Source organism: Hippoglossus hippoglossus, chromosome 6, assembly GCF_009819705.1.
Source record: "Hippoglossus hippoglossus isolate fHipHip1 chromosome 6, fHipHip1.pri, whole genome shotgun sequence".
In the NCBI taxonomy this organism is placed as follows: Eukaryota; Metazoa; Chordata; class Actinopteri; order Pleuronectiformes; family Pleuronectidae; genus Hippoglossus; species Hippoglossus hippoglossus.
In genome coordinates this window covers 23,915,814-23,928,595 of record NC_047156.1, presented here as the reverse complement: position 1 = coordinate 23,928,595, position 12,782 = coordinate 23,915,814, and the positions used below count along the sequence as shown (strand labels likewise).

Below are 12,782 nucleotides of genomic sequence, written 5' to 3'. Positions count from 1 at the left end.
AAGGAAGTCAGAATTAGTAGGAAAGGTGCTGATCCAAAGTTACAGAGGTACAAATGTGAGGATATTTGATTTCTTTATTTTTGGCATAAAAAATTTAATGTTTTTTATTTGAAAAATAAATATGTGGATAAAGCCCTTGAGATGCAACATCAAATTTTCAAGGTGGTATTAAAACACAGAAAATGAGTTAGTCTAAATAGTCATAAATAAATAAAGCAAAAATGAAACGGGTGAATAAACCAAATACAATGTGGTATATAAAATATATATAAAATATGAGTCTACATCTAAGCTAAAACAGAAGCCACATATAATTAAAAAACAAGAGCAACAAGTGGTAGATGTAAGATGGACCATTGTGTACTTAATCAGCAGCTTTTTCAGTGATTTCCCTCAAACTCTTTTCACAGATAGAATTTAGGAGACTTGTTTTGTCAGGTTTATTGAGAGGTTGGGTCTATATGGAGCACAACATATCTTAAGATGCTCTACCACAGTGGTCACCAACCTTTTCGAGCCCAAGATCACTTTTTAATTCCAAACGTAAGCTGAGATCTACCACCCTGATATCTTCCAAGAAACCCACTTTCTTGGAAGGGTCATATTTATTAGTTTTTGCAATTTCTGTAAAGGCTGAATGTACGAGCATTAATATACACAAAGAAAGGCAGTTGTTTAACTTTATCTATTCAATGCACAATATTCACATTAATGTCATGAATATGGCCGTAAATATGACTATTTCCTTGTATGAAAGAAGTCCCTTGTACTCAAATGAATACCAGTACTATACAGTATGAAGATGTGCATCTTCTGCTCCTGTAAATATTTCACAATAAAATCTCCTTTTTAAACAAAAGAATGGATTCCGTCAACAGAAACGCTGGAGTGTTTTTATTTTGAAACGCATACAGAAAATGGTTTTAACATTTTAAAATGCACGTTTGTGACATAATTTCAACAGATAAACATTAAACTCATGTGAAATATCATTTTCTCTGTTTATTCTGCTGTGAACCACAATGTTTATCTTTCTATGACAAATATAGTTACAACACTTTCCGAACCCGTTTCAAAGTAAAAGCACTCCAGCGTTTCACTTTCTGAATCCATTCATTTGATCTCACGGGGCTTTGATTGGCTTTGATTGTTATCGACAGACCGGGAGGTGCGCGTCTTCATACCGTAGAGTCCTGGTGTTTAGTTTAGTATATGAATGGACTTGTTTCGAAGGCAAAGCCGGAGATAAACCAGCAGCTCCGCCGCCAGTAGAGGACACGCTGCCGTGTGAACAACAGACAACCGACACACAGCTGATCTGTGGCGTGACGCAGACAGTGAGTTCAGAGAGTTCGGAGATCGACAGTGAAGACTGCGAGATTGACCGGTAGATCGCGATGGACGGGTTGGCGACCACTGCTCTACCAAGTCCAAATGTCTGGCAGGTTAAAGGTTCTACACCCCCCCCCCCCCCCCCCCCCCCCCCCATCACATATCAGCCAACTGTCGAATCAGAGACAACTTGAAGCATTTTTGATGTCGTACAATTCTAAATGGAGCCGTTTGTTTGCCTGTGAGTTTGAATAAACCCGACCGGCACAGTCGCAACCTCGGCCTGTTTTCTGGCTAAGTGTTCACACTCATCTGTTTGTTGGTTGGTTTATTTATTTGTCAGCAGGATTATGTAAAACACACAGAGCTGATTCGCACCTGATTTGAAGAGAGGGGGCATGAGTCAGAGAAAAAAACATTTAATTTTAATGTGGTTGATCCAGAATAGTTTTTATTGCTTTTACTGAACATTGTAAGATCAGAAATATTCGTGATGTTAAGAGAAGAGTTTGTCTAATGTGCTGCAGATTATCAGACATCTTCCTTTGTCCTTTATTTTTCTGTTAGGAAAGATAAATAATCCTTTACATGTCTGTCTGACCTTGACTGAGGTTTGTGCCCTACTGAGTGCTATTCTAGTTGCTATTGAATATCCCCACATTTGTCCAAGTGCTAAAAACAGGTCAACCGGACTTGGTGGAGTTGACCTGTTTTTAGCACTTGGATATAACATGATCTGGATGACTGAGAATCTCCACATTTGCATGCACACCAGATTTCAACAATTTATTCAACCACATAACTAAGAAGTGATTGGCTGGTGTTTCTGTATCCTTCACTGATATAAACAGTGTGACGCTGCAGCATGAGGAGGAAACACAAAAAAGAATATGATAAAATACAATATTAGTCATCCTGACCTTTTATCAGTGTCTTCTTTTGTGACAATTCATTCACCCTCCCTTCATTCATCCCTCTTTCTCCTCTTCATCTTATTCTCTTCCTCGCCGTCATGGTCTGAGCTCCCCTCAACGTGGCTGGTCCGTCGGCAGCATGGAGAGTGAATGCTGACATCATCATAGGGAAAATATTTCACCTTATTACTAAACTCCCAATATGGTCGCCCGGTTTAATTTCCTCTGATTTCCACATTCGTTATTCTCTGCTCAGTGGGACCGGCTGCAGTCTGATGATCCATCTGCTGTTACACAAGTTAAATAATCACAACACTTTACAGTCTCAGCTGTGGGATATTCTGTCTCACGCTATGTGCTGAGATTTTATGTGACTGTGTAACATGCCTCATATAATAATAAGTCCTGCCCATATCATAGAACACTGGATCATGGCTCCTGTCGCTTTGCTCGTGCCGGATTGGCTGCAGGATCAGGGCAACGTCACACGTAGGCCAACATGAAGTGAATATCACGGTTCAAGGTTCACCAAAGTTGAACTCCACACAAAGCCACGCTGCGATTTGCTTCGCCGTAGGAAGCGAATACTTTTCTCTCACCACCTGCGAACATCCACCTGTTCTCATCCAGGAACGATGAGAGGAGGAATACTGGCTGAAGGGACTACAGTTGCTGTTTTATAAATGTGAACGCCGGAGAAGCCAGCGCCTCCGTGTGTGGGTTCCACAAGATCATCCGGAGACGCACACAGCTCGGGTAATTTCACCCTCTTAACCAGGAGCTGTTTCTGGATAACTGCGCTACCTACGCTTTTTTGCTGGAGTTCAAATACTTCAAATCAAGCGAGTAAAGCGACAGACTTGAATTTCCTCTCCTCGCATTTTATGAGTTTGCACCATTTGTGTCGCCCAGTGTGAATAAAGTGAGTTTTTTTTCTTTGCTCGCCCACACGATAATATTGCAATGCCAATCTCTCCACTATAATAATACTCATATTAAAACACATTTTGAACAGTCATAAGTTCTATTATCATATTGTTCTAAACTTATAAAAAAACACATGCTGTCCAGTCACAAGGATGATTACTACAATGCATGATCAGCTAACCTGGGTGCTATTTAAGAAAAAAAAAAACTATTAATAATCAGTATTGTAAATGATGTAAAAGTTTCACTGGTGTGAATAACTGTTGTCAGTTCTTACCACTGTAGTGCTCAGATATTGCTAAAATGCAGGAAGCATAGGAGGTCACAAAGAAGCAAGTAAGGAGGGAAGAAGCACTTCCTCGTTGCATAAGAATAATATATAGTCAATTATGATTTCTTTGGTTTACTTCTGTCCTGTTTGTATCATGTCCTCGTGCTTTCAAACAGTCTCTGGTTGAGTCACGGCCATCCGTGGGTTTCACAGGAGCTTTAATGAAGCCCACTTTCCCTCTCACTTCTAAGCGCTGGCATTTATCGCCAAGGCCGGTTTCTCTTTCACCACCCAGCAAGGAAATATTCTCTATAGTTTAAATGAAAAAAAAAATACACGTTCCACACACATTCTTCAGTTTCTCCGCTCCTGCTGAAGGCTGAAGCTGAATGTGACTTCTCAAGGTGAACATGTTTGAAGAACTTCTCAGGAACCCTTTAAATACACATCACAGAATAAAAACCCGACAGCCCCATAGATCGACTCATAAAATTAAACTGACTTTTTTTGTTACAATGTGTCTCATTGCAAAACTGTTCTCGACTCTTCTTACTTCAAACAGGAAAACTGTGTAAAACGATTGTAAGATTGACAAATAGGTTATTTGTATTGTTTTTTTTCCCCCTTTCAAACAAACAGTCACTGAGTAACCATAGCTTATAAAATATTTGGTGGGCTCTATATGTCAGTAGTTAATTCATATCTTATATATATAAAAATATATACATACATATATGGGTTTTCTCCGGGATGATTTGATTTCTTTCCACATTCCCGAAATACAAAAAGCAGAATTTTCAGTAGTGGTGGAGGAATATTGCTGTTTTTTTTGGCGGCCAATGTCAAAATTAGGGACACATTGCCAATCAAACATTCTGTATCTGTGTTGTTGTTGTTTTTTTACATTTAATAAAATTATCAATTAAATGGTAATATCAAATGAGACACAAAAGTTGCTGAACTGAAACATTTTTATGACACTTCAACACAGACATTTCACACAGATATTTAACATACACGATTTTGTCATATTGATTTACTTTAGAGAGAATTTGCACAGTAAGAAATCTCTATCCCCTATTATCAACCATCAGCTAGATATGCATGGATGTGTTGCGACAAACAAATTTCAAAATATCAATACGAAGTGATTTTTATTTCTGGAACCACGATGTTTCTCTCTATGGGTATAAAATATCAACATAATTACTGAGTGGTGCTGCACTTTGGTGTGAAAGTTCTATCCACCAGGTGAGGGAGACTGGAGCAGGTGCATTGAATCACATGTTCTTTTTTTCAGTTTAATTAACATAATTTATTTAATCAGGGACATTTCCCCGAGAGCATTGCTCTCTTGAGAAGAAAGGTCTTGTATCTTGTCTTGTGTCTGGCAGCTGGCAGGTGCACACAGTGGGGTTCAAAAGTGAGCCCAAGTGCTCTCAGATGTTTGGACTCTATAACCTTTATCTTACTGTATAACCTTAATCTAACAGTAACGGGTTGCAGCTTCTGTGCAATAGCACACGTGCATCAATCCTGGCTCAGTGGTGTGTAGCTCATGTGTGGTTTTTGCCTGATTGAGCTTTTGAAGGCAGACACACACACACACACACACATGTCATGCTGTATTTGGGGCTTTCCTGTGTGAATCTGTGAACAGCATGCTCAGTTGAACCTTCACATACATCAAACGTTGACATAAATCAAACTCGAGCTGCTCCTCTGTATTTTACGCTTCACTTCACTGAGCACGGGGCAGCGGGGTTACCCATAATTCCATGTATGAAATGCAGCAAATCCAGGACGACAAAGCGGTGCTGTGTGGCGGTGGTGGCCGGGGGGCTAATCGCTAAGTCAGCCGTGTGCTCCTTGCTCGCGTGCTTATTTTTAGAGGAGCGTTGGGAGGCTAATCGAGACACTTTTGCTAATGTTAGCGCTCGCTGTGCTAAAGCCATCTGCATGAGGCCTTCGTTGTAATATCCCGTTTGAACGCGATCAGCGGAGCAGCGTGGGAGGGAGGCGGGAGAATGAGGCGGGGGCAGGACATCAGGGATATTCCCCCCTGATTCCTTTGGACAGCACATGCTTACTAAGAGGCGATAAAAGCTTGTTTTTTTTATGGGGATGCAACATGGCTGACCTTGTGGAGCTGCAGGAGGAGAAACCCTTTAGAGCCAGACCAGTGGTGGAGGGAAGGATGGGGAGTGGGTAATGTAGCTATCTGAAATGATGAATATGTGAAGAGCTCCTGCTGTTCAGAAGTTCAAATATGCACATCCAGAGAGAAGTTTGTCATTGTACTCTGCGAACCAGTAAGTTAAAAACTGGAATTATGTGTTTGGAATTATGTTGAACCATCAATGCTGTGGCCAGTGATTGTTGCCCTGACCACTCGGCCACCAGGGCACTCTTAACTAACAGCAGCAGCTTTTCAGCCATCAAGCAGAAAGTAATGTGAACAAGTTGTGATCTGCATATTAACAGTCAGTCAGTGACTCCTCCCTTCTTTGCGATCAATGATATAAATAAGAACACACTGTTTTTGATCAAACTAATCTAGGATTTAATATTCATACAGTTGTCTAATTTTTTGAACTGTTTTTGTTTATGAAAAAATGCAAGTTCATAGCCTCTTCAGTTTTTCTCTGCCCACATTAAAAACATCAGAACAGGCTAAACTCTGTCTGTCGTTCTTGTTTAATTTGGTAAACACAAAACTGTGCATCACAGCCAAAAGACTTTAGAGTGGGACAGACGGACTGCTCAGTCTTCTGAGTCTCAGATGATAAAATCTGTGTTCATGTGATCACAGCTCATACATGCTGGGCCACTAGTCATTCTCTAACTGCTATAAAGCAGATTAAATCATTGCTTTATTATTGTGATATCTGATATTATTGAAACCATCGTTTTAGCTACATCCACTAGCATCGTAGAGGACATTTAGGCTTAAAACTTGGTGTAAATGACACTGTTCACCCCTGAGACTCCTAAAGTGTGTTGTGGACTCACACACTTCACCAACTCCCTCCATCGGCATAGTGGTGAGGAGATAATTGAAGTAGATTTAAATTTGTCGGTGAATTATCCCTTTAAGGTGAATATACAGATTGGGGAGACACATCAGAAGGGAGGCAGTGCATGAGCTCCACTGAAACCGTCTGTGTGTTCAGTTTACCTCACAGACCCCAGCACATGAGCTGAGAGGACAGTGACTCAACAAACACCAGAGTTTCACTGGATACATGTGGTTTTTAAGTAGGCTCCATGAGGAGCATACAAGATGAAAACAGTATTTCTCCCTGCCTCCGTAGCCTCTGTTTCTACTAAGAAATGCTTCGTAGAGACACAAAGCTCATAGTAAAACTAAGGGAGTGATCGTTCTTTACAGATCCTCTCAGTATGTTAACAACATCTAAACAACTGGAGAGTTGTGTGATGATTTAAACAGCTGTTAGTGAAGATCATGCTTCACTATGACAAAGATCCAGAGCATAAACAACCAGGGCTTCTGTGGCGTGGATTGATATATTTGATCAAATGGAAGCAAATCTGTCCCATGAGGGCAACGACTGACATCAAAACACTGAAAGGTTTATAATCCTCTAAACTTTTAATTACATCCAGTATGCACACGCATATCATTACACAAGCTTTTGCAAAATCTTTTGAGTGTATGAAGACAATTAGTGACTTTTGGTGACTTTCGAGGACCCTATAGCAACCATCCAATTAAAATGGTCAGAAACACCACTCAGTGGTTTTCTTACTGTGTAACTTTCTTACAAACAAGCTGTCTCAGTTTTCTGGCTGCATTCTTCTGGGGCTGTATTTAAAGACCAATTGCGACACAGCGGTGCGACTGGGCTGTCCCGTACTGAAGGCTCCTCCAAATGCATCAGACAGATGCATCCTTTCATCACAGATAAACAAAGTCGGATCCTTCCCAGTCCAACCTATCCCAGAATTCATTTCACTTTGGTGACGAACCATTTTTCAAAGAGGTAATGGCATCTGCAAGTGATAAGTTATCAGATGCTTGAGTATTAGGCTTCAACACAACTAAACAGATAATGGTATACAGTACGTGTTAAAAAAACAATGGGCATTAAAACTTTCTCCTTGGATCCAACTGCAACAAGGGCAGTACGAGCTGGTGACACCGATCACATAAATCCACTGCTGCGGTGTGTGTGGGCCGGGTAGATCACGTCGTCTGAAGGATGCAGATGTCACAGCTCAAGTACAGGCACAACAGAATCCAAATGCACAACAAAGGAGGCAGGTGAAAGTTCAAAAGTCTTTACGTGAAAAAAGTACAAGGATACAAACATCCAGGCTGGCAAACTTCAACAAAGGGCTCGGCTTAAGGCAGAATCTGGGTTTAACAGGATGGGTTAAAAACAGGATCAATATAACAAGACTTAAGCAAGGATACAACGCTGGAAAGCTAAGGCACATGGCACAAGGACAATCAGACTGAATGAATGAAATAAACTAAGACACTCAAACCATGACAGCAGCCCCTGAATTGAAGCGACAGTGTTGAAATGTGCAGGTAATTCAGGTCCAGCGACAAGGAAACAAGATTTTATTGTAAACATGTAATTCTATAAATATAAATATGTAAATGAGGATATATAGGATATCATTTCCTCTGCAGCGCATGTTCAGTTCAATGATTCTCACTGTGTCTTAAAGCGCTGTGGTTTAATGATGGAATGTCTGGGTCTTAAAGAATGAGAACCGCTTGGTTTTCTTATGAACGGTGTCTTAGTTGCTTTTCTGAAAAGCTGAACATTTATTTCAGGGTATCTATCACAAAAGCTTCTGCAAACCTGAATCACTTACTGTAATCTAACCTGAATAAACACATTTTATTCGCAAATTTGCATTTGTCAACTTTTCCTCCGCTCTTTGGAGCTTGAATGGAATAAAAGCTGTCACTAGGACCAAATCTTTGAGGATATTATGCATGAAGTCAAAAATGATGAAAGCTCAGAAGTTGACATTGGCTGAAAAACTTCCCAACTCAACAAGGACGGAATGTAACTAAATCTCTCTTTGGAATGAGAATGCAGAGAAACGTGTGTGAATGTGAAATCTATGTTTAGAGGCATGATCCCACGGATGAATCGCTGAGCTGCCGGGCTGCAGCTCTAACTGTCCACTCTGTCCGCCAAGGTCCACGTATACAATCGATACTGGAAACTGGTTCAATAAAACTCTGAGACCGCCCAGTGCTGTGTTTCAGAGCAACACATGCTTCCTGTCAGGGCAGCGGAGAAACCCGCTGCTGTCGGATCCATTCAGGTCAAAAGGTTAGACTAATGGAGGATCACATCTCCTCCTGCTCGGACTTTCTGACAAACTGCAGCTAAGAGGAGGCACAGTATCAACAACCTGGAAGCAGAGTCTACAAATATTGTCGGAACATTTAAACACCCTGACTTGGTATTCATGGTTTAACTCTCAGGAGAAGGGCTTAGTGGAAACAAGGTAGACAGTGTGAATAAAGAAAATGTCATGTGGTTCCTGGTGTTTCTGAAGATGAACCACTGCCAGACCTTGATCAGCAGTCTCACACTTAACACCTGGTGCAGAATATCTGTGTCCCATTAGAGACGTGGCTTAAAAACACAGCCATGTCCATCCAACTGACCAACTACAGGACAAATCTTTTCAATCTCGTCTGCCTCTCTTTACTATGAACCTGAAGCCTTCCTTGCAGAAAAGCCCAGACAACATCTGACTCACATCAGCCACTTGTTCTGACTTCCACGTCATTTATGTAATTTTATTATTTTCTATTTTCGTGTCTGCTTCCCATGCTGTGATCAAAGAGTCAAACGAATCATTTCAGTATGAATGGAACAGGCCCCTCTTATCACATTTGGGTTTATTTCCTGTAAATGCACTTGAAAGGTTTGTGTTGAAGGCTTCCATGTTAAAGCCTCAGGTGTTATGCCCCTGAGTGGCTGTGCCAATTGGGCCCAAATGTTCACTTAGACTCCCTGATTACCTGAAAAAACATGTTTTTGGCTTCTTGAACAGGATATCTCAAATATGCCTTTGGAAATGGAAATTTCCTCAATTATTCACCAGTTGTCCCCTGGACTCAAAAAGGAGTTGATTAGATTTCAGTGGTCAAAGGTAAAGGTCAGAGTGACCTGATATGAGTCTGGACAAATAAATGTATGTAGATTGAAACTGCACTGGTTGATGGAGGCATACAACCACAATGGTGTGTCTAGTCAGCAAAATGTAGGTTTCAGCTTCAAACCTGTACCTTCAGTTACGAAAGTACCTAGATTTAAAAAAACAAAAATTATACAGTACACATTATTTATCAGTTAGGTGGGGTTCTGACAAAAAATCCTGGGGTTACAGGTATGGTCAAATTTAAATTATATATAAATAAAGCTAGATTATATAGGTTTTCGGAGTGAAAGAAGCATTTATGACAGAACTGGAGTTGTAGAGAGGTGCTCAGGATGGATTGTGGGTGTGAAAAGTTCAGCATTGACTCCTCTCTATAGATTTAGGCAATACACGCCTGTTGGTTAATGTCAAGGAAAGATGGTGGATTTGACTAGATAAAAACAAAATGAATACATTGTCCATTAACATTTTACTGTCACCTTTGTTATGGAAGTTTCCTGGAAGCTGGTGAAAGGAGAACTCAGGCAGCAGCTGATGTCTTATGCAGAAGATTTTAATGTAGTCTTGATGCATCAAGGAGACCAGAAGGTGAAACAAATGCTAATAGAGTAACATGAGCAAGTGTCACCCCCAAGTCTGAAGATGTCTCCTCCAGCATCCCATTATATCTCCCTCTACTTGCATCCCCCGTTCTAACAGCACATCCGTGAATGGTTAGAATTGCTGTCACTCTCTATGTTACATGTAGATGTTTGCATCCTATTGGATAGTTAAGCCTAAAGTATGCATTCCTAAATCACATTGTGTCCTCATGTCTTGCTACTGATGTAATGCAGAAAAGAGTTGAAGTTGGTGCATCTGAGTTAGATATGAAAGTCCCTCAACGTAGACACTACAATGTACTGTTGGTTGGCTCTTTATCTATAACCTGACCTTGGGTTCTGCTTAGAGAGAGAAGGGAGTATCTGTGGAATGAGACAGGCACTCTTCTCCTGTACAGATGTAGTGTAATATACAATAATATATAGTGGCATATACAGTAATGTGTGAGGATGGTAAAAATTCCTCAACAACATCTAGTGTCAACATTCTTGTGACTGAATACCTTGACCTCCAAGATGGTGCTTGACTTCAAAAATCTTTGTGGTTAATTAGCAACATTTAGTCATTCTGTGAGATGAAAACAACCCATTCAAACTGAACTGGAATTAACGAAACTGTCTTCAGACTAAATTAAATGAATGAATGAAATGAAGGCTACTTGTGTAAATGGTCTGCAGTTATATAAAATGTGTTGTTTAAATCTCAATAAATAAATCATGTGTAGCAGTGTGGTCCATTTGAGTAGCTCTTCACTCTGGACTCCACTGTGACATCTGCAGAGAAGATTGTTTGTTTTTGGGTCGTCTCATTGTGTTTAATGACAATGCTGCAGCGCGTGTCACTGCAGAGTGATCATGATCCCCACGTTTGGAAATAACGTGGAGCGAAGATGTTGAGTCCATAACAGCACAGATTCTCTGAAGTGAATCGAAGTGAAGTGAGGGATGCAGAGGATGAGGTGGTGATGGCGGTGGGGGGTGTTTCCACATCCTGAGGCGCACTGTGGTGATTCATCTCCACGCTGATGTGATTTGTGATGCTTGTATTCATGTTGAGGAAGGAAATCAGGGCAGGATAGAATCAAACCGGCGCCCACTCACTTCATTATAAATCAGTTTTCTTTTTGTTAGTGCTGTTGTTCTGCTCTTTAGCTCCAATCTGCTGCTCTCCCTCTCGGCTTCAGCCGCTCCAAACTAATCCACTTCAAGTTCAGGCCTGTTGTCCTCCTGTGTTAAATTTTCCCTGTGGCAGGAAACAGCACCACTGTAAGATAATAATACTGCATGGTGAATACAGTTGCTGAAGATTAAAAAACAGAGATCCAGAGACTGAATGTGAAAACAAAGCATCAAGTTTAGGAGGATTAACTGAATCTCTGAGTTTTCATTCAAATTTTGACAAAATCTAACAAAACTCTGTCAGTCTATAAAGAGAGATGTTAAGAGCAAAAGGTACTATATGAATAAGGCCTGCTGCTGCACACTAGAGGATGATCTGATTAGGCAATCGCTGTTGCGTTACTGTGAGATCCAAAGTCCCTGGAATTGCCTTTGTGAAATTGGTTTCTACAACCGCAAGTGTGTGGTCTTGCGTTCTGGCCAAGTTGTCTAGTATGTCTATTATTATATAAAAAATCAGTTGAATCTTTCCGTTTTTAAAATCGGTTAAGGGTTGAAAGGAGTGCGCCAGGCCCAAAGTTATTTATTTAATTTGTTTCTTTGCCTATAAATCAAGATAGCCTTGGACAAGGTTACATGAAAGTACTGCCCAGACTGTCTCCCATGTCTTTTTTTTAATTACAATTTAAATAATGAGATTCCCATCAAGATAGGTGAATAGTGATGATATAAAAACATCCACACCAAAAATTTGGAAATCCTGAAAAAGTAGCAAAACACTGATTTTATCATCTGTCAGAATGGCTGCGTTTTTGTTCTTGCCCCGCCTCACAAAAAGCCCAGTCTGCTCTGATTACAATAACAGTGGTGTTGATTTGTTGCATGTTACATGTTAATCTGTGACTTTAACATGAACAAGGTGTTTCAGGCTCCTTCAGTGGGAGGGAAGGACTTGCAGCCCCACACTACTACAGCTGTTAGCCAAGGCCTTTATAGTAATACCTAAAATATTTAACTAATGTTAGGTATATGGTTCAAAAGGTTGTAAATATACTTCCTGAGTGCGATACCAAAACTCAATGTAGTGTATTATGATACTGAAAGTGAATACACACCAAATAAATCATCTGCTCGCAGAGAAAACTCATTTGACACTGAAAACTCTATCCTAACCTGACTGTGTTCACTTCAACTCAGCTCTATACTGATCCACATCACCCCTCAAGGTTGTTGTCACAGCAACTAGGGAAATAGACACATGTTTAAGTTTTCTGATGATTCTGTTACTGTCGGCCTACGTGTAGAGGCAGAATGGGACCATGGTTCAGTGGTGGAGGTCTTTGTGTCTTGGTGTGACTGGAGTCTTTCTTCCATTTAACTGTGTCAACGAGTCTTAGCCCTCTGCCAACTCTTAGGATTATTGTTTAGACATCAGCCTGTAGTGGAGCGCTATGG

The 12,782-nt window shown here is 40.5% G+C and overlaps 1 protein-coding gene across 2 annotated transcripts in view; it reads left to right on the top strand.

The window, feature by feature from the left end:
• The window catches only part of grm8b (glutamate receptor, metabotropic 8b), a 137,689-nt gene that overhangs the window by 100,431 nt on the left and 24,476 nt on the right, over window positions 1-12,782 (top strand). The window lies entirely within an intron of this gene.